We start from the raw sequence: 27,791 nt of genomic DNA on the forward strand, positions 1-27,791 counted from the left end.
AAAAAGTATTGGAAATGAACTTTACAACTTGAGAGTCATGAGGTCGGTAGGGGAAAATCTGAGAGAATATGAGGGAGATAGTAACAGTGTTCAAAAAGAAATGTACTCATTATCTGACTTATGTAACTATAAGCAGTCTGTACATCAACTTTACAATAAAATTTAAATAAAAACTAACTCCCCAGACCTGGATGGTTTCAGTAGACAATTCAAACAAAATTTAAGTAAGAAAGAACACACATTTACATAATCTCTGCCTCAGAAGTAAGTACATCCCAATATGCTGTGAGAAATCAATGTTACTCTGATACAAAAACCAATAAAACTGTCCCATTTTGCAGCTGAATTTTTGTAAAAAAAAAAAAACACAAGGCATGTATCAAATAGACACTAAAATATTTTAAATGAATGAGTAATGCAAGGAAGATTAGTATAAAATTTATCATATTTCTACATGCTAGCAATCAACATGTTGAAATTGAAATTAAAACATTACACCATTTATAGTGGCAGCAAATAAAATAAAATATTTAGATATACTCTTAAGTAAACATGTACAGTATCTATGTCTATATTTATATATACATATATATGTATATATGTATATGGCAGTTATCCAGTGCCCATATAAGACATGGTGGACACCTTAAATAAATGAGGACATCCTTGTCTTGTTCCTGAGTTAAGAGGAAATGGCTTTAGTTTTTCACCATTAAGTATAATGCTGGCTGTAGGTTTATCATATGCAGCCTTTATCGTATTGAGGAATGTTCTATGGATTCCTAATTTTTCCAAAACCTTCATCATAAAGGGGTGTTGGATCTTGTCGAATGCTTTTTCTGCATCTATTGAGATGAACATGTGGTTCTTATCCTTGCTCCTGTTGCTGTGATGAATAAAATTAATTAATTTGCATATATTGAACCAGCTTTGCATCCCTGAAATGAATCCTGTTTGATCATGGTGTATGATTTTTTGGATGAATTGTTGAAGTTGATTGGCCAAAATTTTGTTGAGAAGTTTTGCATCAATGTTCATCAAAGAAATGGGTCTATAGTTCTCTTTCTTTGATGAGTCACTGTCTGGTTTTGGGATGAGGGTTATGATGGCTTCATTGAATGTGTTCGGTAGTGAACTTTCTTTTTCAATTTCATTGAAGATTTGGAGGAGTATTGGTGTGAGCTCTGCTTTGAAGGCATTTGTCTTCAAAGACATTGCCCCATTTGTTAGGAAATGGAAAGACTTGGAAAAAATTATATTAAGTGAAGTAAGCCAAGCCCAAAGAAACATAGGTCCCATGGTTTCCCTTATTTGCAATATCTGGTATATGTATGAGTCAAGCAGAAAAGGTCAGATAAGGTGATGTTAGGAAAATGAACCTTAAGATGTGTATTTAAATGTTTTTTTTTTCATGCATTTGTTTCTAACGCATTTATAAGATTATTGATTTGTTGCTTTGTATGTCCCTCCCCCACAGTATAACCCTTGCTTTCACTGTATTTGATGTCCGTATAATTTGTGGAGGGGAAGGGGAAAAACAAGTCGTTTAAATAAGGATAGAGGTGGACCCGTTGCAAAATGAGAAGTACAAGTCATTATGTCGAAAACGAACTTTACAACTTTGGTGGGGGGGGAGGATTCGGTGGGGGGGGGGGGGGGGGCGGGGGAGGCTTGGAATGGATGGGAAGGGTAAACAAAGGAGGAGGGTACAATGCTTGATAAGAAATGTACTCATTATCTTGCCCATGTAATTGTAACCCCTCTGTACAGTATTTTCACAATAAAAAAATAAAATAAAAATAAATGAGGACACATGCTACATTAGTGAATTAAAATCCCAAACTGATCTACAGGTTTGATGAAATTCTCCTGAACTTGATCTATAGGTAGTTTTGATGTAAGAAGAAGTTTTTATAACTAATCTTATTCTAGAGTTTACAGGGAAAGATAGAGTTTCTATAAGAGCTAAATTAATGTTGCCAAAGATAAAATAGGAGGGATATCTTCACACGTTATTGATAATACCTATAGATGTAAAGCAACCAAGTTTTTGTATTACTGGTAGAGGACCAGACATAAATCAATAAAACTGAAGAGGGAACTTATAAACAGATATTAACAAATATTTCAAATGATTTTCTACACTAGTAAATAATAACTTAGTGGAGGACAGGAGGCTTTTTGATAAATGGACCTAGAGTTTATTGAGCATTTGTGGACTTAAAACAAGTAGAAAACCAAATAAAAGATTTTCAACTTAAACCCTATATTGTATATTCAAATTTACTAAAAGTGTATAGAAGTCTTAATCTTAAATGTCAACTATTAAACCTTATTTTTTTGAATAGGGTAAAATATTTGGATATAACAAAGATGGTTTTAGATTTGACTCCAGAAATAGGATTTATCAAATGAAAAGATGTTAAATTAGACATCACCAAAATTGAAAACTTTTGTTCTATAAATGAGCCTGTAAATAGAGAAGAAAGTGAAGCTAAGAACTCAAAGATATGTTTAATCCATATATCTACCAAATGCTTAGTGTTCAGACCATACAATAAACTCAAGTTCATCTCAAAAATGAAGCAATGAGATTAGAAAATCAAGAAAATATATGAATAGATACTTTGCAAAGAGGGTACACATATGACAAATGAGCATATGAAAACATGTTTAGCATCATTTTCCATATGTGAAATGCAATTCAAAACTACCTTTATTTGCATATCTGAATTGCCAAATTAAAAATTACACCAAATGCTGGTGAGAATTCAAACTGGGTCACTTATATATTACTCGTAGGAATATCAAATTGTGCAACCTTTCTAGAAAATTGTTCATCCATTTCTTAAAAAAAAAACTAAGTATGAAATTTCCAGACCACCACTTTTGCTCTTAGGCTATTCTAGACAAATAAAACCTTATATTCACAACTTAAAGCTGCACAATATTGTTCATATTATTTCTATTTATTATGACCAAAAACCTGGATATGGATTAGATTTATTGCAAAATATGAATGCTTAAACAAACTGTGGTATAATTATATTGTGGAATATCATTCAGCTATTTTGGAAATTTAGCTGAAAGATAGGGCAGAGATTACCAATTACAACTATATGTATAATTGTATAGTATAGATGTGTACCAATTAGCAACTTTTTTAATTAGACAAAAATTTAAAAACAGAGGGCAAATTATTGGTTTATAAAAATATAGGGAGAATGGTTGATGAAGATCAACAGCTGACAATAGTTATAAAAGGCAACAGTCCAAGTATTTCATACATATGTGTGAAAATGGAACAGTAACACCTGATTTTAAAAACTCAAGAAGGAAAGAGTATGAGGAGGGAATGTGATAGAGTGAATTTGATTGTAGTCCATTTTATGTATTAAGTGTCACAAGGAAGCCTCATTATACAACTAATATATGAAAAAATGCAAAAAAGAACAATACAGGGACTCCAAGTAATATTTTTCCTTATTTACCACATATAGTATTATGTATGATTCTTCATACATGTGATAAAATTATATAAGATTAGAAATATGCACATACAAAAAGTAAAATCAAGGATTTCTGAAAAAGGTGGATTTGATCAAAGTCAATATACTTCTTAAAATCTTGTATAAGAGATTTAAAGATTGTTTCTTAAACAAACTGAGTAAAACATCTATGAAATGCTTTTGTTGTTTCTTACACTTCTGTGCAAATTTACAATGATTTCAGTGCAATTTCTGCTAAAAAAACTTTCTGTAAATTCAAGAAAGATGTAAGACCCTTAAAACTGTAGCTCAGTTACCATCATTCTTCCGCTTATGTTCATTTCATTTTTTATTTTATTTTAATTTATTTTTGATTTTTTCTTTACTTTTTTTTATTGTGAAAATACCGTACAGAGGGGTTACAATTACATGGGCAAGATAATGAGTGCATTTCTTATCAAGCATTGTTGCCTCCTCCTTTGTTTCCCCTTACCATTCCTTCTCCTCTCCCCCGCCTCCCCCCTCTCCCCGTCCTCTCCAAAGTTATAAAGTTCATTTTCGACATAACATCTTGTACATCTCATTGTTGCAATGGATCTACCTATATCCCTATTTAAACAATTTGTTTTTTCCCTTCCCCTCCCCAAATTATACCAACATCAAATACAGTTAAAACAGGGGTTATACCGTGGGGGAGGGACCTACAAAGCAGCAAAGATAGAAAAAAAAAACATTTTAGTCCTTAACTTGGGGTTCATTTAGCTTAACATCAACTTACCTGATCATTTCTGCTTGTCTCAGACATATACTAGTTATTGCAAATAAAGGATACCATGGGACCTATGTTTCTTTGGGCCTGGCTTACTTCACTTAATATAATTTTTGCCAAGTCTTTCCATTTCCTAACAAATGGGTCCATGTCATTCTTTCTGATGGAGGCATAGAATTCCATTGTGTATATATACCACATTTTCTTGATCCATTCATCTACTGGCAATCCAAAAATTCATATGGAACAATAAAAGACCCCGAATAGCAAAAATGATCCTTAACAGAAAGAACAGTGCTGAAGGAATATTAATACCAAATTTCAAACTCTGCTACAAAGCCATAGTAATCAAAACAGCTTGGTACTGGAACAAGAACAGACCTCAGGACCAGTGGAATAGACTTGAAAACTCAGAAATGAATACACAGACCTATAGTCATCTAATCATCGATAAGGGAGCTAAAAAAATAGAATGGATGAAAGACAGCCACTTCAGTAAATGGTGCTGGTAAAATTGGTTAATCACCTGTATTTTTATTTATTTATTTATTTTATCCACTGTAGGGCTTGAACTTTGGGCTTGGGAATTGTCCTCAGTTCTTCAGGCCAAGGCTAGCGCTCTACCACTTGAGTCACAGCAGCACTTCTCTGGGGGATAATTGGAGATAAGAGTCTCATGGACTTTCCTGCCCAGGCTGGCTTTCAAATGTGATCTTCAGATCTCAGTTTACTGAGTAGCTAGGATTACAGGCTTGATCCACCAGTTCCAGGCTGTTCACTTGATCTTGTGACATATTTTTTGTCTTATACATCAGAAACCCCATAAAATATTATCGTTATTACATGAAAAATCCAAGTGATTCATGTATTTGGGGAAAAATCACTAATGCCCCTCCAGTGTGTGTGTGTGTGTGTGTGTGTGTGTGTGTGTGTGTGTGTATCCAGTGTTCATTACTATTTCTTCTTGTTTGCTTATTTCATTTTGTCAGCCTGAAGTAATTCTTTTATTGCTCTTGCTACTTAGATTTGATACAAATGGACCATTTCAGCTTATAAAAAGTCTGAAAAATAATCACTTTAAACCTCTTTTTGAAAGAATGATTTTTCATTCTCCATGTCCCTCAATATAAGAACCTTTGTTTAAAGCACTCTAATGACGATGCTTCATTATATTCTGGTTATTTTTCATCAGTGTTTTCTTGATTGTAATTCCTTCCTTTCTTCTTTCCTCCCCTCCTTCCTCTCATTCTTTCTCCTTTCTTTTTGCTGTTTATTTAGCTGTATTCAAAATTGCATCTCTGTATTTGGTATCCATGATGTACTTACAGCTATAAATTTCATTCTTTTTCTCAGCTGGAGATTTTACCAGAAACTCAGATGTGTGAAATGAAATCATTTTTGGACGTCTTGATTACTATGTCTTTGTTGATTATTTCTGTCCAATGCAAGAGAATTGTTGAACTATTTCTGCACAGATTCTCCAGTAGCATAGGGCAAACTTTTATGAACTCTATTTTATCCTATTATTCTTCCAATTCAGTGCTTCCCTTTTGTTTGTCAGGTATTGCATATGTATTGCAATCTGAAGATCTATTTCTCACATTCAATTTTTATAACTTTCTTGGTGGGCCTTAATTAGTTAATATGGTTCTAAATTGAAAGAAAAAGATAATAAGTTGAAGTTTAACATTGGCTCACTGCCTATTATAAAAGAGGTTACCAGTTAAGAGCCAGGTCTCACACCTATAAGCGAACCTACTCAACAGCTTCAGATCTGAGATCATGACATCGAGAAAGTCAGCCTTGTCAGGTGAGTCTGTGACTCTTTTCTAAAACTAATCACAGAAAAAGCCAAAAATGGAGCTGTGGCTCAAGTGGTATAACACTAGCCTTGAGCAGAAGAGACTCAAGGACAGTGCCCAAGCCCTGAGTTCAAACTCAAAGACTGGCACCAGAAAGAAAGAAAGAAGGAAAGAAAGAAAGAGAAAAAGAGAGAAAGAGAGAGAGAGAGAAAGAAAGAGAGAAAGGAAAGAAATAAGGATAGAGGTAAACACATTGTAACAATGAGATGTACAAGGCATTACATTGAAAATGAACTTTACAACTTGGGGGGAGGGGAGAGTTGGGGTAGTGGGGAGGGAAAGGATGGTAGGGGAAAAACAAAGGAGGAGGTAACAATGCTAGATAGGAAATGTACTCCTTACCTTACTCATGTAACTGTAACCCTCTGTACAGTATCTTTACAATAAAAATATGTACTAAAAAAGAGATTTTTTTATGTACAGGGCAATGGATAGTTCTTGGAATAAGGTGGAAAACAAGTTTACAAATTTGACACCTGTGCTGAATTATTCTGATGAAGAAGATCAAACTTTCAAATGTAATAGGCATTTGGCAGTCAAGGGGAAACAATGAAGAGGCAACAATGCTAGATAAGAAATGTACTCGTTATCTTGCCCATGTAATTGTAACTCCTTTGAACAGTATTCTCCCAATAAAAAAAGAAAATTTCTTAAAAAATACGTAAAACTTAAGTTGATTACTGTAAAATGACATTGTTTTCATAGAGATTGAAAAATGGAATGCCATTAACAAGCAAGCAAAGATAATCAGAGTAGTTATCTAACCCTCAATACAGTTTTCTGTGGTTTCACTTATGCACAAACAACCACATTTCAGAAATATGTAATATACCAGAAATAAGCTATGCATAAACTTTAAGTTGGGTGTATTTCTGGGTAGTCTGATGAAATATCACACCATCTCATGCTAAGTAGAATGTGAATCACTCATTTACTTGATGTATCTATGCTATAATTTTGCTGTCCTTCAGTTAGTCACTAAGTAGTCATCACTATTATCAGATCAATTACTATAATGTTGAAGTTAAGTGCTTATGTTCAAGTACCATTTATGTCACTTAGTAATGGACCCAAATGAAAAAAATTATGATGGCAATTTTCATATGCCAATGATAAGCAACAAAATGTTTCCTTTAAGTGGTTTCTTAACCATTTGAAAACAAAAATATCATAAACTGAAATTTCTAAAATCTGTAGTAGAAATGAATCTGTATTTCAAATTGAGAAGGAAATAAAACCTACACTAGTTTATTTACTATTTCACATCAGTCTACAAAAAGCATGACTATACTGCACTTAATTAAGAAGGAAAAGGCTTTAGTACTATTCATGATAGCATGCTTCATTGCTTAATTATGGAAAGTATTCTCCTCAGATAAGCCAGAACTATAAAAAAGATCAGAGAGCTTCTTTATTATTTGACCAAGAATCCTTCATATATACAATAGAAAGAAATAACAAACACAGTAAAGAGCTATTAGTTAATATTACAGAGTTGGAGGGTTTTTGCTGTGATCAGAAAAGTCGTACTTATTTTTCTAAGGTCAATGCCTTGTTTAACAAAATTCAGAAATTTAAAATATGGGCTAGTAACATGAGCTTATACATTCAATGTTAATTCCAGAGATCCTCAAACATTCATACATTGTCCAATTAATTACCCATTGTGAAAGATGAGACAAGTGAAATATGTATTCATCAAGAAGTAACTCCACCTCCTTTCTCAGCAAGTAAGGCAACTACATCCTAATTTAATTTTGAGCATTAATATATAGGTCTAAACACACAAAAACAAATTAGTACACCTTGGTCTGGATTTGAACATGATTGGTAAAGGAAGCTTCAATAAAATAGACAGGCAAAAATATATAAAATTGGGTAACTTTTTCAGAATGAGATTTAACATACCATCTAAACCACTAGAGGTAGAACAAATGTGCTGCTCTTAGACCTTAGAAGCAAGGTGAAAACGCTTACCTATGCCTAACAAAGATGAAATATCTGAAGTGCAATAATAGGTTTCATAGGCTGAAATAAATATATAGAAGGAAATGGTGTTTGAGAAATATATATTATATGAATCCAGAAGTTCTAGAAAGCTTTTATATACTGTACAACATCAGATATACAGAACATTCACAAAAAGGCATCCAAGAATATGCCTGTAAAAACTCCAGGTTTCGAACTGGGAAGGTAGCTCAGTGGTAGAGTGCTTGCCATGCATGCATAACGCCCTGGGTTCAATTCCTCAGCTCCACATAAGAAGAAAAAGCCTAAAATGGCATTGTGGCTCAAGTGGTAGAGTCCTAGCCTTGAGCTGAAGAGCTGAAGAACAGCTCCCAGGCCCAGAGTTGAGGCCCCATAACCACCACCACCACCAACAAAACCCCTCCAGGTTGCTATGCCCAACTCCAAAGACAGGGATGGTGGTAGGAAACTTAGTTGCAGTCTGGCTTGTTAACATCTATGAAGATGATGTAGCCCCAGAGAAATCAAGGTCAAGGTATGGTACTTACTCACTAAAAAAAAAAAAAAAAAGAAAAGAAAGAAAGAAAATAGGTTCCATAAATCTACACAGGAGAAAATTCAGAAGGCATATTCAAGAAAAAGTAAAGAGATGGTTTATAAAATATGCTATTCTCAGAGACAAAATAAGCAACAAAAACAGATACACCTTAACATGTATAATCAAATAAAGACAACAGATTAGTAGCTTTCCAGCTCTGTGACAAAATATCTTTTAAAAATCAGCTTAAATGAGTAAGTACTATTCTAACTGACAACTTAAGAACTTTCAGACCATGATCTGAAATGGGCTCCATTGGTTTTAGTACTATGCTGAAGCAGAATGTTATGGAAGGGAATGTGAAGTGGAACAGAATGTGGAGAAGTTTATCCACTTCACTGCAACTAGAAAGGAAGAGGAGGGGGAGAGAGGAAGAGAAGGAGAGAGGGAGACAGAGAAAGAAACAGACATAGGGATTGAAAGAGAGACAGAGACAGAGACTGAGGAAGAATGGAGAAGAATAAATGAAGAGAAAAAAGAGAAGAGAGGAGAGGAAAAGAAGAGAGGAGAAGCAAGGAGAGGAAAGAAAATAAAAGGAAAGAGACAGAGAGGGAGAGAGTGACAGAGACAGAGAGAAAATGGAGCCAGAGATAAAATGTACTCTTCCTTTCAAAGTCATGCCTCTTAGGGCTCATTACATCCAAGAATGTTCACATTGCTAATGTGTCTATGACCTCTTAAAGCTCATCTATCCACTTATGAGATCTAAACGTTTATGATCCAATCACTGTACCACTTACCATTGTTGTATCAAAGATGAAACTTTTACCACACAGGCTTTTGTAGGACATTTAAGATCCAAATAATAACTCTGGTATCAGAGTGCAGGTGCCAAAATAAATGTCATAATTTCTTGTCTAATTCTGAGACACATGATGATTTTCACATCCAGCACACAGTAATATAATATGTAGCCATGTCTCTAGACTGAAAGGTACTATAATTTGTTACAATATATGGTCCTTATTTCCATCAATTCTGCTCTAATAGAAGAAATGGTTATATACTCGAATGACAAGGCACTGGAGAAAAGGGAAAACAGTTTAAGTATTATTTGGCACAGAATGACACAGAATTATTTGACACAGGATCTTTCACATAATATTGAATTTTAGAGGCTCAAAATTTTATTAAAATTAACCTGTTTGTTATACTTGGCAGGTAATAAATGAATTTCTGGCTGAAGCTCAGTTCATATCATCTCACTTTATGGTCATTCTTCACTTCCTGAGTGCATTATGGTTATTGTAAGACTTGAAATTTGGCACAACTACATTTGTTTCCCACTGTATGGAGTAAAAACATTTTACTCAAGTGTGAAAATATCTGAAATACTGCACATTGGTAAAATGGCAGCATACAATTATATTGTAGCCTGAAAATTGATTGAGGAAGAAATTAATATTACTTTGAGTATCTAAAGGATACAAGGAATCTGATCCCTTTATCATTTTCTAGAGCTACCATTAAGAAGCAAACATTCACTTTCATACAGTTATGGAGATTAGAAATCTGAGATCAAAGAAACAGGAAGTTCATCTCCCTGACTTACAGATAACCACATGATTTTGCCTCTTTTTGTTCATATTTCGGATTTATCCCTGTCTGTTTAATCTTCATATAATGACCATGAGAGAGTTCATTAGAGTCTATACTAATGGTCTCATCATCACTTTAAACTGTCACTTTCACCTCCAAATATTGTCACATTATAAAGAGCTGGGATTTAGGATTTATTATATAAATCTGAAATAAATTCTTTTATTTTTTCCTTGTGCTAATAATAGAATGAATTCTGAAATAGTACCAATCTTAGTACAATCTAAAGTTTTAAATTTTTAAATTTATTATTATTATTATTATGTAGTTGTGCAAAGGGTTTACAATTATGTAAATCAGAATGTGAGTACAGTATTTCTTGGTCAATGTCACCTCTACCTTCATTTCTCCATTTTCCCCCTCCCATCCCTACCCTGAAATTACATAGTTCATTTTTTACATTGTTCATTGAATATAATGAATATATTTGCTCACCCTTCCTCACTCCAGTTGTGTGCCCTTTCTTTAGTGCCCCCTACATATTTTGACTTACTAGCATATATTTTTATGAACAGTATATTAATTGTTCAGAGGAGTTACACTTTTGAATTCTTCCCTTTACTACACCCTCCTTAGGTCAGTTTGTTCATGCATGAATCATATGAGTACCATATATGTTGTCATGCCCTGTTTTATTTTAGATCTAACTTCCACATATGAAAGAACACATGTGATATTCGGATCTTTTAGCCTGGTTTAATTCAAATAACATTTTTTTCTAGGTCCATCCATTTTGCTGCAAATGGCATAATATTAATCTTTCTAATGGATGAGTGAAATTCTACAGTGTGTATGTACCATGTTTTCTTGATCTACTCATCCTTTGTAAGGCATTAGGGCTGTTTCTAGAACTTAGCTATTGTGCGTAGTGCAGAAAAAAACATGGATGTGCAAATGTCTTTACTGTATCTTGACTTGTAATATTCTGGGTGGACACCCAAGAGTGGTATCAATGGGTCATAGGGCAGTTCTATATTTAGATTTGGAGGGAACATTGAAACTATCTTCCAGAGTATTCGTACTTGTTTACATTTCCACCAACAGTGTAATAAGGTTTTTTCCCCTCATCCCTACCAGCATTTATTATTACTCCACTTCTCAATGCTGGCCAATCTTACTGGGGTAAGATGGAATCTAAATGATGCTTTGATTTGTATTTCTTCTATGAGCAGAGATGTTGACCATATCCTCATATGCTTATTGGTTATTCCTCTTCTTCTTAAAAGTCTGTATTTAGTTCCTTTGCCCATTTAGTGACTGGGTTGCTAACTATGGGGATGGTTAATTTTTTAAACTCCTTGTATATTTGGGATATTTGGCCCTTGTATATTTGGGATATTACATGTATACATATGTGCTAAAGGTGTTCTCCTAATCTTTTGGCTGTCTCTAAAGTATCTATAGTTTTATATGTGTGTGAGTATATATATATATATATATATATATATATATATATATATATATAATATATATATGTATATATATATGTGTGTGTGTGTATTTATATATACACATATGTGCATTTTGAAGTCAATCATACTTATAAAAGTATGTTTTTTGCAAAGATACACTTGTGAAAACCATTGTATTAATACCTCCTATTATAATTATTTACTCTACTGTCAAAGTCAAAATATTTAAGCGATTTATAGGCATTTAGACATATTGGTCTTGTATAACATTGTTGTATATCATTTACTTCACTTTAAATGATTTAATCTATATTTGTAATTACAAATAATGAATACTTAATGATCTCTACATCTAGTAAAAAAACTTTTTTTAAAACAATAGCAATCACCTTACTACTTTTATTATAATTATATGCCCATTGTGCTTTCATGCATGTTTACACCTTTAATCTCACTTTAATATTGATCTGATGTTAATTATATGATACTTATTTTTATCTAGATAACTTGACAATTACAGACATTATTTTTTAATGGGCAATAATAAATCGTTATTATTAAATCAGGGAGATGGTTCTTCTCTGCTCAACTATATCTTGGGCTACAAATACTACTATTTGTATTAGTTGATGAATGAATTCTCAAAACACAAGCTACATCTAGCAAATTCACAACTCAAAAAAATGTAGCCAGAGAGAGTATAAGCCTCTGATCCAGGACAAATGATTCCACAAGGCTGAGCAAATTTTGGTGTCACTGGAATCTCATCTGCTTGAACAGTTAAAGAATGCAAGAAACAATTCATCTAAAGTTTCAATCCCTGGTAATTCCATAAACCACTGGGTCAAATTGTTGGAAAAGGTTTTCTGGTAAGGGGTAAGAGGAACAGAGACAGGACAAAGCCCAGAGAGTTCTAGACAATTTATATTTATCTCAGGATCATGCATTCTCAGCACATTCTACAGTTAAACTTGAGTCCCAAACTCCAAAAAGCTGGGAGAACTAGTTCAGTTAAATGTGATACATAGTATTGTCCTGATATTATAATTGGATAATTTAAATATTTATTTTATTTTTATTCCTACTGGTTATTTCAATAGAGTAGTTAAGTGATTTTAAGTAAATCAATATTTAATAGTTTATAGGTTTCAAGAAAGCAATGAGAGTTTGGAGGAAGATGGCAGAGGAGAAGCTGGAGGCTAAACAAGCTCTCACATAGAAAGCAGTTTTAGTGTTCCAGTTAACAGTCTGAGGGTAGACAATCACAACAAGTGTGCCAGCACAGTACAGAGGTTTGGATAGAGAGGGAAAATCCAGGCAAGGAGACAGATTTAAGCACTTGCCGGTAGCCCCGCCTGGGGGAGCTGCAGCAGGAGCCATAGCCACCATACCTACAGAAACAGTCTGGGACAAAGATGCCAGACACAGCAGGTGAGCAGATTCTACTCAACACCAGCAAGAACTGACAAGGAGAAGATATCTTCATCCTGCAGATTGCAGACCAGAGATGGCCCAGGAACCAAGACTCTGGCGTGAGTAGGACCCTTCTCAGGGAGAAGAGGAGGAAAGGCTGCCCCTCCCCCACCACCTGAGCTCTCCATCTTTGATACTGACAAAGGCCCAGCTGAGCAGCTAGCTCCAACTCAGACCTTGGAATAAAACAAAAGAGTCATTTAGCAGATCAAAAGAACCTGAACTGACCTGCCAGGCTCAGCCCCACCCAGGGGAAAATCACCCCACCCAGGCAGAGGAGCTCTGCCTCTGGAGGAGTGACTTTCTTCACTGGGTAAACAGAGCCAAAGGCTCCCTATAGCAGCTTAGACAAACAATTGAAATTCAGTAAACATAAATCCTGAGAATGGATCCAGGCTAGGCTCTGTGTCTCAAGAACTAGCCCCTCAGGGAAAAGGTACTGTTTGCTGAAAGGCCTCAACCCTACCCAGAACCTAGCCTCATCACAGCATCTACAAATTATTTTTTTTGGGGGGGGTCCAGTCATGGGGCCTGAGCTCTGGGCCTGGGCGCTGTCCCTCAGCAGTTCAGCTCAAGGCTAATGCGCTACCATTTGAGCCATAGCACCACTTCTGGCTTTTTTTTTCTGCTTATGCAGTTCTGAGGAATCGAACCCAGGGCCTCATGTATGCAAGGCAAGCACTCTACCACTGAGCCACCTTCCCAGCCCCAGCATATACAAATTAAAGGAAACAGCCATCTCCCTCTTTTGTGATACTCAAAGCAGATCACCCTACCACTGAACTAGTCTAGGAGGAGGATCACAAAATCCTGGGTAACACAAAACATTTTTTCTGCCTACTCAAACAAACTGACTTAAGAAATCAATCAAGCCACAGGAAAACCAAACACCACAAGCAGAACAGAGGCTGCACCAAGAGACTGGTTACGTACACAGGGGAGATACAGGATCTTCCCATTCCCCCCTCAAAAAAAATTAAAGAACTCTTTTTTGTAAATTTTTTAACTTAAAAAAGAATGTTTTCTATAAATCTTTTTTTTCCCCTCTCATAATTTTTATTTTAAGTGTATATGTGTGTGCTTTTTTCTTTTTAATCTCTTCTGACCTTTTGGTTCTTTTTTTATTCTTTTCATTTTTTTCTCTCTCTTTTTTGCGTGACTTAATTGCTGTTCTGCTCATCCTCAGATATATACCCATCGTCAATTATTAGACCTTATCCCCCGTTGTGTATGTAGTTAATACAGAAATTTATTACTCAATTCACAACCCCTTATGCTTAACTTCTTTAACAGCGGTATTGTCTCTTTATACTTATATAATTTTCAAGGAACTGATTTTAATAATTTTTATTTTTTAGTTTTTCATGTCTCCTTTCTATCCCTCCCATCCTCTCATCCTATACTTTTCTTCACTCAATATCATTTCTTTAAACTTACATAAATTTTAAATATTTCACTTGTCAAATTAAAAATTTTGTTTTTCCATATTTTCTTTTTTTTTTTAAATCTCTCTCCTATTATTCTGTCCAATCCATTTCCCTCGCTGAGATAAGGACTTGGTTAAATTCACTCTCCTTTTACCTCTCCACATCCCTCTAATCCTACTTTTCCCCACATTTCTCCCTAAACCTAATAATTTCTGGTTTGCCAAATTCTTCTTTGCTGTTCTTGGCCAATAATTCATAGTTGTTTTTTTTTTTTTTTTTATGTAGAATAGACTGTATCTATTGAACTAGATTGTATCTGCAGATATTTTGACCCTGCAACTACAGGACTCTGGTTGATGCTTGCCTTAAAATAGTATTCTAGCACAAAATTGGTGTTACTTTCATACCGAATGGGCAGAAAAAGCTGGAAAAACACAAGAAAAATGGCATCTGGGTATCTCAAATCGCACTCATGATAATCAGGTGACAGAACAGTTAATGAATAATCCAGAGGAGAGTTCCCAAAAAGCTCTACAAACACTACTTGTAAACATGGTGAATGAAAATATTGAAAACATGCAAAGGACTCAGTGTGAGTGTGATATGTAGGGAGAGGGGGCAAACCAAAGATTAATACAGGAATGTTATGAGTGTGAGGAAGCTACTCAAAGATTAATAGAGGAATTGCGTGAGCAGGTTGAGAACAAAGAGAAATAAAGGAATTGTGTGAGCTGGCTGAGAACAGTCAAAGAGAAAGACAGGAATTGCATAAGCAGCCTGAGAACAGTCAAAGAGAACTACAGAAATTTTGTGAATGTGAGGAAGCTAATATAAGAGTAATACAAGAATTGCCAGAGCAGGATGAGATAGAAAAATATCATTAGAGGCAAACATGGAATCCATAAACAAACAGCTGAAAGAATTCAGTGAGACTACAAAGGCAATGCTGAATGGATCCCAACAGAAGGAATGGGAGTCCAAGGAAACCATAGCCAATCAACTAAGTGATTTGAGAAGAAACACTGAATACCAAATTAAGGAAGTAAAAAAGTTCATACAAGATCTAAAACAAAGCTCCAACAAAGAATTTGAAGCCATCAAAGCTGACCAATTAGAAGGAAAAGAAATACAAAACAAAGTACAAAAACTTGACAGTAGGTTAGACTATGAAGAAGATCAAATCTCAGGGAGTGAAGACAGACTAGATATTATAGAGAAAGAACATACAACTATCCAAGACAAATCCAAGAAATATGATAGACCTATTCAATATTTGGAAGACACAATCAGAAGGCCTAATCTGAGCATAATGGGTATAGAGGAACACCTAGAGACAAACGTTAATGGTCTAGGAAAATTACTTAACAGGGTCCTAACAGAGAACTTCCAAAACATGCAAAAAGATAGGCTTATTGAGATACAAGAAGCTTTTATAACTCCAAATAGGCCAGACCAGAATAGGACATCCCACCATCACATTATAATCCACACAGGATCAACTTAGACCAAGGAAAAGATCCTTAAAGCTGTCAAGGAGAAAAAGATCAGTCACCTATAAAGGGAAACCAATTAGAATCACCTCAGATTTCTCAGCAGACACAATTAAAGCAAGAAGAGACTGGAATGATGTATGCCATGACCTAAAGACAAACAAATATCAATCAAGAATACCCAGCAAAACTCTCCTTCATATCCAAAGGTCAAATAAAAACCTTCCATAGCAAAGAACAATTGAAACAATATATCTCCATCAAACCAGCCCTACAAAAGATACTTAAAGATGTACTAAACATAGAAAAGCAAGAAGACCACAATAAAGGCCAAGAAATTACACCCAAACTGAGAATCCAAGAACCATAGGAAGAACCCAGTTGTTGCAGTCCCCGAGAAGGTGAATAACATGGTAGGAACTATCTAACACCTCTCAGTCCTAATTCTCAACACTAACAGACTTAACTCTCGAATTAAGCGACATAGACTGTCTAGTTGGAATAAAAAGCAAGATCCTCATATCTGCTGCCTTTAGGAATTGCACCTTGCCCATAAAAACAAACACATTTTGAAAGTGAAAGGCTACCAAGCAAACAGCCCCCATAAACAGGCAGGAGTTGCAATCCTAATATCAGATAAAATAGACTTAAATTGAAATTAGTGAGAAGAGATAAAGAAGGTCGCTACATACTAATTAAGGGATCTTTCCTTCAGGAGGATATTATAATTTGAAATATCTATTTGCCAAACAAAAGAGCACCCAAATTTATTCAAGAAACACTACTTTCTCTCAAATCTCATATACATCCAAAGACATTAATTGTTGGGGACTTCAACAAACCACTATCCCCACTAGATAGATCAATTCAGCTAAAACTCAACAGAGAAACCACAGATCTAAATAACCGCATAGATCAACTGTGTTTAACAGACATCTACCGAATATTTCACCCAGAAGTATTAAATACACATTTTTCTCAGCATCACATGGAACATTTTCCAAAATAGACCATATTTTAGGTCACAAAGCGAACTTGTCCATATTCAGAAACATTGAAGTTATACCTTTTATTCTCTCAGACCACAAGGGAATAAAACTAGAACTCAACACCAAAAGCTACGAAAGAAAGTCCTGTAACAAAAGGAAGCTGAACAACACACTGTTGAATCTCCAGTTGGTCATGGAAGAGATTCCAATTTTTAAATAAGTACCTTCTGCATAATTAAAGGAAGAAGCACAATTTTTCCATTATTTGCAGTCACAGTTGATAATAACTTGTAGTTTCCAAATTTTCTTTAGAAAATTTAACATAAATACTTGATAAAAATACATAATTGTAAAGAAATAGAATAAAAGAACTATAGACTATGTTATATTATTCCAAATTTTACTTTATCCCTTTATTTAAATATATAATATTGGCCAGGCACTGGTGTTGTACATTTATAATTTTTGTTCTTAAGCAAGCCAAAAGTGGCTCAAATTGTAGAGTGTGAAAGTTGAATGAAGACTCAAGCATGAGTGCAAGACCCTGAATTCAAGCCCCAGTACTGACACACAGCCTGAACCCCCACAGAAGAAATACCCCAAAATGATGGTGTGCTGTCTACTGACACATGCATGACACTGACCCAATCTCCTTTTGGTTGTGGCTACAGATAAGTTGTGAAATACTGTTTTCATATTGCTCACTCTAGTTTTGAAGACAGCAGAATGTTCTGTGACATCACTACTTTTGAAGAAAAAGGAGTTATTGTCAGCTTTCAGTTTATTCAACTTGACTTGCATGGGAATAGACCGATTACTTCCACTCATTTCAAGTACTTAACATGAGACTACACATTACACAATATATAATTATCATTCATAACATAATTCCTCCAAAGAATATCATATCACAAGGCCCTTTCTGTATCCTTGCACTGTGTCTTTTATGTCTAGTTATCTTTGAATTAGTGAATGCATAAATAAATGAACATTGGAGTGCTAGAAATGTACTGATTTCAAATTAAGAATGCTTTTTATATAGTTTTTTATGGAATTGAAACAATTTATATAACCATCTGATAGGCTACACTTTCTTACAGAGAAATGTGTTATCAGCTTATCACTGAAAAACTGTAGCATGATATACTTGGTCCAGATAATTTTAGAGACTTACATAATTAGAAGTTCTCAATTCCATATATTATACTTTTTCTTTATTCTCAGTTTGGTTTCTTATGGAAGAGATGAATAAATATATATGAGAAAACCCACTAAAGATTACTCAAATTCTTAAGTAAACATATGAACAATACTTCTCCAGAACCTTTAAATCTGAATGTCAGTTCTAGTGAATAGAGTAGTATTGAATATATTAGCTAAGTAAATTTGTAGGACAAATATATAGAAAAAAAATTAAGGCAATAAAATATTCCTTCTTTGTGTGTTCTTCAAAAATAAATAAATTTTCTTTTTTTAATTTTCTTGTCAGAAGATTATTTACTGAACAAATATTGGTAACAAGATACTATACAAAGGCAATGGGGAAACATAATTTTGATTTGCAGGTAGCAGTTACTATCATTATATTTACAAACTGGTGAAACAAAACCTATAAAATGAAAATGACAAAAGGTGGAAAAAAGCAAAATGAAATAGATTTTGCAGTACTGCCTAAAATATGCCAGAGAATCATAGGGAAAATAGAGCATGAGCTGAATTTCAACAGTAATCAAGAAAAAAAAAGTCTGTGCAGGTAGATATAATAACTCATGGATATTGTAAAAGGGACAAAGAGAGAACAAATGCAACAGCGATGCACACAAGACACTATGTTGGAATGATCTGTACAATTTAGGAGGGGGCTGCAGGGAGGGAGAGTGGGAGAAAAATGAGGGAGTTCTTAAGAAGCTCGACAAGAAATGTACTCAATACCTTACTTAAGTAACTGTAAAAATAAAATGTAGGAAAATGCTTATAAATAAATAATAAAGAAAACCAATTAATTAAAAATAAATCAAACATCTTAAGAGAATATTTTGAAATTGCTATCCCAAAGCATAAAGAATGGACTTAAAGATATATTCTTCAGCAATGACTTTTAAGTGGAACTTCAATTGCTCAAGAAATAAGAGTAAACATTGACCAATGAGTTAATATCAAATTTAAAAGATATCAAAAAAAGAATTACCAATACAAAAACTCATAACATAGAAGAAGAAATATATTCTATTTATCTGATAAAGGATTATTTTAAAGAATATATGAAAGGAATGTTTAATATAATTGATGGAGAAATTAAACATTTAGTTCTCAAAATAAGAAGTAATAATGGTTAATAAACACTTGAAAAATGTTTAACATACTTAATTTTAAACTTGTAAAGTAAAAAAATTGATATTCCACTTCATTCCAGTCAGAATGGCTACCAAAACAAAACAAAACAAACAAAAAACACAAAGAAACAAACCATGTCCTGGTAAGGATGTATGAGAGAAAGGACCCTAATACACTGTCAGGGAGAATGCAAATTAAGGTAATCAATATGGAAATCAGCATGAAGATTTCTCAAAAGGCTATAAACTGAGCTACCATATGATCCTGCCTTATGATATGATCATGGTTCCTACCATATGAAATACACCTTGTGGTATATATCTGAAGGAATGTAGGGTTGCATACAATACAGATACCTGCTCATTCATGTTTGTAGTGTAACTACTCACAATAAGCAAGCTATGGAATCAGCTTCAGTGATCACCAACTAGTGAATAGAGAAAGAAAATGTGTCACAATCACACACTGGAGTATTGTTCAATCATAAAGAAGAAAGCAAAATGCATTGTTTGCAGGGAAAATGAATAGAACCGAAGATCATGACGTTAAGCAAAATATACCTTACTGAGAAAGACAAAACAGTTCTTGCTTTCTCTCATATGCAGAACTTAGATCGTAAAAAATTAAAAACAATGGCAGTAAAGTTAAAGGGAGACTATTTGGCTGAGAAAATCAGCAAGAAAAGGCAGACCAAAAGGAATAGGCTATTTGAAGTACTTCAATACAACTTATGTACTTCGAGTACTTGAATGAAAGTAGTACAAAGAGACACATTAAAATTGTGAAGATGAAGAAAGGGAGTAGAAACATAATAGACCAGGTGAACATGAACAAATTATATGTATTTATGAAAATATAATAAAACACATACATACGATTGATACTAATTAAAATATTGATAAATAGACATAGATCTATAAAAGTAGGTATATCTAGGCTTTCTTAGGGTAAGATTTATCCCTATATTTAGCTAATACCCTTGTGTAACTCATTTTTTTTTATTAAATTCCTTAAATATAAAATAGGGATAATAATGACACTAATGACCAAGAAGTCTCATGAAAATCAACTGTGTTAGCATTTGTGACATATTGAGAACTGAAAGTGACATATACTAGTCCTATAGAAAATGCTTGCCATTATTGCTATTGTTAACATAAATAAAAATCGTAGTCTTATGCTGAATGTGTAACAAATCAGAACATGAATATAAATGCTGAGTATATGTATTTATTAAATGAATCAATGAATCGTTTGATCTACAAAGAAGAAAAAAGATACTGAATAAAAATTATTTTATTTGGCCTTTATTCTGTACAAAAGAGAAAATATTCACAAAATATTTTTATTAAAAGTGAAAATAAGAATATTATATATGAATATTCATTAAACTATGTTGAAAGATAATTCAGCTTGCCTGTTGATCATAGCACTTTTACTCAGTATCAGATAAGCCAATTATCCAGAGCTAAAAGCCACAAATTAAGAAAATACATTGATCTATATTTTTCTTCTAAAATGTTTTCTCAAATGTTTTTCTCATTTTGATGAAAATTAAGCAAATATGGTTATATAAAAGTTACGGCTTTAATGGAAAACGCTATGCATTCAATTCTGTGAATGTTAGTATATGATTTATTTCTACTTGTAGACATTGTTGTCTATGAGAAATGATTTTTGTTTCCACAAACTGTTCCACATTAAAAACTCAAACAATTCATATTGCCAAATGGTCATTTTAAGGATGGAATCCTCTTCGAGGAATAACTGTGACAAAAATTAATTCTATAAAACACTCTAATTTATTTAACTTTCCTTACTGGAACTTTGCATATCCTTTATTTGTTGATTCAGAAAATACCAGCTTTCACATACTTTATTGGAATGTTGTCATCCCACTAGGAAAGGAATATAACAGAAACTTCAAACATTTTTTAACAAATGCAGTGATGCCTTTACAGGTACAAAGCAGACCTTCCATTGAGGAAAGAGTAGATAAAATACAAAATCATACTCTGTGGAATTTTCATGGTACACTATAATTAGAGAGTGTATAATTTCTAGGTGATCCAATTCAGTTTCCATTTCTAGCAGATGGCAAATTTGAGTCTTTAGAATTCAATTATCCAAGCAGCTAATTAGAACTCTGAGACATTAAGAATGTTTAAATATTTTTCAGAAAAAATACATTATTGAAAAATTTTGTAATTAATAATATTTACATTGCTTTTGCTGAGGCAAAATCAAATATGTGGAACGGTTGTTCTCTATCATTAATACTAAATTTTAAATGAAATATTATAGTATATCTTATACTGCTATAACAATATAAAATGAACATGTATTTCTAAGAAAAAGTAAAAAGATCTAATAGACTTCAGTCTCTTGATATTATATGCACAAAATGAAGGATAATTAAATGATTGAAAGTGTATTTGTTAATAAATCCAATGTTCAGAATAAGGTTAAGTATTCTGAAACTAACATTTATAAAACTGTTTATTTGACTAAAGTTTGTCATAATAATATCAACAAATCAAAATCAACCAAACCTCAAAATCCCAAATTAACATGCAAATATTAATATTTCACTTTGGTCAAAGCTTAGCGTAAATTTGACAGCTTTCCTATAAAATGACCTCCATTTGTAGATTTATCATATTTCTTCTTCCATTTTTTGATTCCATCACATATGAGTATGGATCCATTCCTGTTAGAGAAAAGGAAGTGATAGCTGCACACTCTTGCTGTAGCTTTTGATGTTTCAACCCAGAATTCTTGCATGCTACTTTGCTCACTATACAAGGAATAGCACGAGATTCAGTGTTGCCTAACTGAAGCTTCATATTATGGAATGTATTTAATTGTAAATAAAAAACATTATACATTTCTTACTGTTTTTGTAGGATTCACCACTGCATTGAATTATGCAATTTAAATTTTTTTCAGATTCTAAAAATAATATTATGTATGTTTAAAAAAAAACACCAACAAAAACATACTATGCTTTAAAAGTAACTCAAAGTAAGACATATGTTACAGGAAGTAAAGGATGTTAACCTATTTTCCTGATTTTCACAAATTATAAGGAAAATAACAAAGGGACAGGAAAGGAGCATCCAGAGGGGATAGTGATTTATGAAAGATGATAAGCTGGGCCATTATCAAGAGCTTTTTGCTATGACTATGCTCAGCTTAATTTTCTCTACAACCTCTTCTTTCTGCCATGTTCACATTGATAATTTAATTTTAATTTTAATTTATTTTTTCTATCTTCCTACGGTTCTACGAGAGTTTATTTATTTACTTATTTATTTTGTGGGTCTTGGGGCCTGAGCTCTGTGCCTGCGCACCGTCCCTCAGCTCTTCACCTCAAGGCTAGCCACAGCACTATTTCCAACTTTTTCTGCTTATTTGGTGCGGAGGAATCAAACCCAGGGCCTCATGCATCCAAGGCAAGCACTTTACCACGGTGCCACCTTTCCAGCCCCAAGAATTATAATTTTAAATGTTGACATATGTGCTGGGGCATCTTGATGACAGTCACTTTTTCCATTATTCTCTTCCTAAAAAATCTCTTTCTGGAAAAGTCATATCAACTTTCTCATTTCTTTCTTCACATACATGCACTGAAATTTAAGAAAGCATTTGTCCACTCTGTTTTAGTTCTTGCTCATCTGCTCCCTTCCCACTAAACTCAAACCTATTTCAACCTGCTGATATTCACTTGTTCTAGCTGTCTTTTATTGGTCAAAGGTTTGACACTATTTAGTTTAATTCCTATATATACAACACTTTAGTCAGTTGTATATTTATGTATACATATATTCCTGTAAGTTTGTACCTGAAAGGTTACATTTTGGATTTATCATGAACATATGAAAAAATATATGTACCCATTGTCTTATAGTGCTTGGCTTATTTTACTCAGTATGACATTTTCTTCAGATTTACACATTTTCCTTACAATAACAATTTCATCCTTATATTTTAACAAAATATTGTATATATTGTCATGTTTTTATATTTTCATCCATTGTAGTGCAACTAGACTGTTTCATAATTAACTATTGTGAATATTACTGCCATGAACATGAGAGTGCAAGTATCTTTATTGTATAATAGCCTGAAAATTCTTGAATAAATGACAAGAAGTGTTATATCTGAAGTACAGGATACATCTATTTCTTTTTGTTGTTAATTTTATTTTATTGTCAAGATGCTATACAGAAGGGTTACAGTTACATAAGTAAGGCAATGAGTACATTTCTTGATGAGCATTGTTACTCCTTCCCTTGTTCTCCCACTGTTTCTTCCTTCCGCAACCTCCCTCCCCCCCCTCCCAGCTCATAGTTGTAAAGTTCATCTCCAATATGCTATAGTTTTTTGAGGAATCTCTCTGATGATTTCATAGTGGCTATACCAACTTCATTCTCACTAAATGTTTTAACCCCACTGGCACAAATTGTTGATTATTTTATTGATGATGGTCACTCTGATTAAAGTTACATGAAATCTCATGATTGTTTTCACTTGCATTTCCTCTTAGGTCAGAGATAATGAGTATTTCTTCATGTATTGGGTGTTTGAAGTTATTCTGAGGAGTATCTGTTTACTTATTTTCACATTTGATTGGGTTACTAATTCCTTGGTGGTTATGATTTTTAAGTACTTTTTATATTGTAGTTAGAACCTAGTCAGAGCTATAGCTTGAAAAGTTTTTTTCTGCCGTTTTGAAGGTTGTCCTTCTAATATAATGACAATGTCCTATACTGCACAGAAGACTTTAAGCTTAATACAATCTCATTTGTCAGTTCCTTCTACTATAAGCTGAGCCCCAGGATTTTATTTAGAAATTTTTTCTGTATATTAACAAGTTTAAGTGTTTTCTCTAATTTTCCCGATAGTAATTTCCAAGTTTCTAATTTAAGTGTTTTGACTCAGTTTGAATTTACTTTGGTACAAAGCATGAGATAAAACATTATTTCAGGGGAGTAGTGGCCTGGGCTTCCTTAACTTGTAACCGCCATGCCCTGATCTCTGGTTACTGGAGGTTCTTGGTAGATTTAGGAGGATGCTGCATCTTCCCTGCCATGGGACTCTCTTCAACACAAGGTCCTGTCTTTGAATTCTATGTGGTAAAATTGGTGGAATTTGCCTATGGCTGGCTGTCTATTCAGTAGATTTTATCAAATGTAGAATTCAGATATGGATTTCTATCCATTCCTTCTCTTGTCCAGAACTGTAGCAAAGGAAATCTCTAACCAAAATCATTGAAATGACCAGACAAGAGCAATCATACAGAATTCTTGATGACTATCCAATGAGAAAAACCTCACATTCATGTCATCTTGTGACATCCTACAGAACATCTGAGTTAGAGTCCCTGATGACATTACTGAGTGGACAGTTTCTGCATCATAGTTTGGAGCTACAACATTTCACTTTTACAAGTGCCAAAGTGATCTTCAAGAACCCTAAAGTGGAGAATCAGTGCTTTCTAATAAATTATAAAAATGATCAAAAGGAAGATAATATGAAAAATACTGACCAGATGTATGTATTTAAAACCTCGATTAATTCCTAAGGACATTCTAGCATTTGTGGGCAAGTGAAAACAAAGAGGCACTAAACGGAAGTATAGTTTGAGAAATGTCTTGTAAGAACTGTTTGGAACAAGGCTCTGCTTTGCATCTGAACTAAGCAACAGCAAGTTGGATGGTGACCAGAGGGCAACATGGGTCTGTTTGTGCTCTTCAATGCAAGGCGAGCACTCTAACACTTGAGCTACAGTGCCATATCCAGCTTTCTGAGTGATTTATTGAAGATAAGAGGCTCATGAACTTTCCTGCCAGGGCTGGTTTTGAACTGCAATCCTCAGATCTCATCATCGTGAGTAGCTAGGATGACAGGTGTGAACCACCAGCGCCAGGCTTATTATTACTCTTACAAATTCATTATAAAATTGCTGTACAGAAGGGGTTACAGTTTCATAAATCAGGTTATGAATACATTCCTTTTTGGACAATGTCGGTTTGTATTTCTTAAGTATTGAATTACACCATTATAAAATTCAATGCATATCCCTCCAATTAAGTAAATTGAAGAAAGGAGTGGTTTTGGGAGGGATGCAGAAGAATGATAAAAGAGTCAAATTGCTTACGATGCTCTGTATTTACAAACTGCTTTGTTGAATGTAAAGTACTTCCACATAGTAAAAGTATACCTTAAAAATGCAGTTTATCTTAGTTATTCTCAATTTTGGCATTCCCTTCCATTTGTGCATCACTGCTCTCACCACAGTTCTGGCCCAAAACAAGGATTCCAGGCCAATTACCTTAAGCATGAATACAGGCTTTCACTTAAGCACCATAAGCTAAGAAGTTTCTAATCATTTTACCAGGGATGTTTCAAAACCAGCAAATTCAGTGAATATAAGACAGAGTATCATAAACTTTTTCCTACCTTGGTGGTTAAAAATGTGCCAGTTGCAATTAGGCAGACACAAATCATGGTCCCTAGAAAAAAGCCAAAATTAATTCAAGAAACCTTTGTTCCAGTATGACATTACACTAAGAAGCAGTCAAAAGTGTGCATTTGGTAATTTGTACTGTTTCCTTCTCAGTGTGCCTGTCTCAAGATTTTCAATTGAGAAATAGAAATAACATTTTTAATGAATGTAATAAAAAGATAAACAAGGACCATGCATGGCTATTCACACCTATGATCCCAGATACTCAGGTGGCAAAGATGAGGAGGTTTGTGGTTCCAGGCCAACTCAGGCAAAATCTCCTTGATAGATTATTAGACTTTGCCAGAGAACCATTCAGACATACAGGTGCAGAGAACAAAGAAAGGTTTATTGCTGGGAAAGGGGCCAGCAAGACCCCTTCTCATGAGGGAGAAATGAGGTGACCTATATAACCTAGGAGGTTTAGGAGGGGCTAGAAGGAGCTAGGAGGTGGAGACCCCAGTATGGACTTGTGGGCCAGGGGCATCTTTATGGCAGACTAAGATTTATGGCTGCTGCCCAAATAGTAGATAAGGGGTCCTGCAGCTGCCCAGACCTGAAGGGGATCTTGTTGCCTTATATGATGGTAGCTGCCCCAGAGAAGTGCCATTCCAAGCTAAAGGGAGTTGGAGGCTGATTATTTACTGCCTTTAGGAGGTGGGCTTAGTGTTGCCTAGAAAGGGAGCATGCTAAGCTGTACAGAAGGGAAGGAGTGTACTAAGCTCATTTCGCTAACACTCCTTTTCAACCAACAAATTGGGCAGTGTAGTTTATACCCATAACCCCATTATGTGGTAGACATAGAAGAGGATTATAGTCTGAGGCCAGCTCAGGAAAAAGTATGAGCCCTTATTTAAAAAAAAAAATCATTGAAGCAAAACAAGGCTGGGCTTAAGTGGTAGACTGATCGCCAAGCAGGTGTGAGGTACTGAGTTCAAATGCAAATGGAAACCCAAACTAACAAACTAACTAGCATTTGTAGTCCCTACTTCATTGTATTATTTGAATTGTATGGCAAATATTTTCAAAAATAAGAATATAGAGAAAAAAGTATATTCTTCGGGTTCTGTAAGTCTCAGTATTTTGCTGTACTTTCTACTTTGGCTTGCCTGCCTACCTTTCTTTCTCCTCTCTCCTCTCTTCTTTCTCTGTCTCTCTGCATCTGCCTTTGCCTCTCTCTATGTGTGTGTTATATTGTTTTAAAGCACACCCTTGGCTTACTTCCTGTTTCAAATCACCCATCCTCAAAATCTCTTATATATATATATATATATATATATATATATATATATATATATATTTTAATCTGTCATCCAAAATTTACATTTGAAAAACTATTCTCTTTTCTCTTCCCATCATCATCTGTAGAGTTTAACTTAGTTGCTTTTATTTAATTCAAAACACACCCTTCTACCTGAGAAGAATAACATTTTTATCTATCTTTTAAACATTTTATAATGAACTGAATTTTGCCACCAAGTTGAATGAACGGTATTTTAACCAGGAACTTCCAAAGGGAAGTTAATGCCACTTGTAGTAATGAAGATGTATATTTTGTGTTGTTAGCCAAAATCAGTTAGAAGTACATGTCTTGGTTTTTTCTGGGTCTTCTTACTGGGTCCTCTTACCAGCTTTGATCTACTAAAAAATTGTATGTAAATATTTCACTAACTTCAGTATTTTAAAGACTAGTGCAAGTAGTGTGCATGAGGAATTTATAGGGTCATTGATAGGATCCACAATTGCAAATTGGATAGTTTCACTGTTTCCATCCCTATTTGTATCCCCTTTATATCTTTCTCTTGTCTTTATTTCTTTGCTAAGAATTCTACAAGTATATTGAAGAGGAGTTCAAAAATTGTTCATCCTTG

The sequence above is a fragment of the Dipodomys spectabilis genome, unplaced genomic scaffold, assembly GCF_019054845.1.
Source record: "Dipodomys spectabilis isolate Male_0828 unplaced genomic scaffold, ASM1905484v1 ptg000182l, whole genome shotgun sequence".
NCBI classification, from domain to species: Eukaryota; Metazoa; Chordata; class Mammalia; order Rodentia; family Heteromyidae; genus Dipodomys; species Dipodomys spectabilis.